The sequence below is a fragment of the Arachis duranensis genome, chromosome 3 (assembly GCF_000817695.3).
Source record: "Arachis duranensis cultivar V14167 chromosome 3, aradu.V14167.gnm2.J7QH, whole genome shotgun sequence".
Classification (NCBI taxonomy): domain Eukaryota; kingdom Viridiplantae; phylum Streptophyta; class Magnoliopsida; order Fabales; family Fabaceae; genus Arachis; species Arachis duranensis.
Window position 1 is genome coordinate 60,915,180 of NC_029774.3, and position 303 is coordinate 60,915,482.

A 303-nucleotide genomic window follows, 5' to 3' on the forward strand; every position below is an offset into this window, starting at 1 on the left:
TTACAGAGGATCAAGGTCCTTTCCGGACTCCACATCAACAGAAGGCTGCGGAGGAAACATAGATATCGGGACTGCATCGACGGCAACGTCATCCCGGTTTGAAACCTCCACACCAGATCCATCCCCGGCCAAAGGCGAAGTCGGGTTCTCCACCAGAACTTTGGGGTCGGACACCGGAACCTCATCCTCACTGGGAGCAGGAACAATCTTTCCCTCCACAACAACGTTATCCGTACTAAATAAGCTCAGATCCAGGTCAGGAGCAAGAACTCGGACCTGAGCCTTCAAATTCTCAAACATAGC